Source organism: Arachis ipaensis, chromosome B06, assembly GCF_000816755.2.
Source record: "Arachis ipaensis cultivar K30076 chromosome B06, Araip1.1, whole genome shotgun sequence".
Taxonomy (NCBI): Eukaryota; Viridiplantae; Streptophyta; class Magnoliopsida; order Fabales; family Fabaceae; genus Arachis; species Arachis ipaensis.
The window spans coordinates 120,893,888-120,895,084 of NC_029790.2; the positions used below are offsets into that span (position 1 = coordinate 120,893,888).

Here is a 1,197-nt window from a genome sequence, read left to right on the forward strand (position 1 = left end):
ATTTTTTATATTAACTATATAAATAGTTATTTAAAAATAAATATTATTGAATAATTAAATAAAATATTTTATATTTTCAGTATATTAAAATTAAATTTTTTATTTAGTATAAAAATTATTAAAAGATAATTCAAAATTTAAAACAAATGCAAGAAAAAACACTATAATAGGACATGTCATCAAGTCATGCATTGCATATTTGCATGTTACCCTAGGAAGGACAATGACTTCATGGGGAAGGACAAAGAAACTTTAGATTGCACAAATGTTATTTGGTTTGGATTTGGTTTCACTACAATAATATAGACTATTTTTAAGAATTATTATGTGTCAAGAAAAAATTAAAATTCGTCAAAAAAATAAATTTTGACACTATTTTAACTATGAAAATATGTTAATAAAAGTTTTGTCAAAAATAGTATTTTTAACATATAAGTAATTGCAAAAAAAGTTTAAATCTTATTTTGATAAATATTGGAAATCAAAAATAATTTGTTAGAAAAATTTGAGAATATATTTTTTGTGATACTTATTAATCGTCAAAAATACTATTTATTTTGATACTTATTGACCATAAAAAATTCTCAACAAAAAGTTTTTAATAAAAAATGAGATGAGATCTTGAAACTGAAGAATAAACTGAGATTTTGAAGATGATAAACGAGTAGTATAATCCCAAACTGAGAGCAGTCTGATGCCAAAATTGACGGAGCTCAACGAAAAAAAAAGAAATAATGGAGTATGTTGAAAACAAATGAGTGTCAAAATTGAGGAATAATTTTCTACAATCAAATTATAAATAAAAAAACATAAAAAATTTAACATTTATGATATTTGTCAAAAATATATATTAATTTTTACACTTAACTATGACTGTTAAAAAAATTATGTTAAAATAACTCTCTTTTTTTGTAGTGTTTATTATGGCTGCCAAAATTTAATCATAAATTGATGAAAGCTTATTCGATTTATTTGTTTTCACTATTTTAACATAAATTGATTCAATGCAATTCGATTTACATGTGAATGATAGAATCGAATTTACTAGATACTATTTACATAATTTAGATAAAAGATCAGACTTACATGTATTGAAATTAGAAATAAGATATCTATATAAAATTTTTCTACCATCATTTTATTAATGTAATTTATCTTAAATTTGTCTATTTTTCAAACAATAATTTTATATATATA

At 20.5% G+C, this 1,197-nt stretch overlaps 1 pseudogene; it reads right to left on the reverse strand.

The window, feature by feature from the left end:
* The window catches only part of LOC107648417, a 10,555-nt pseudogene that overhangs the window by 8,492 nt on the left and 866 nt on the right, over window positions 1-1,197 (reverse strand).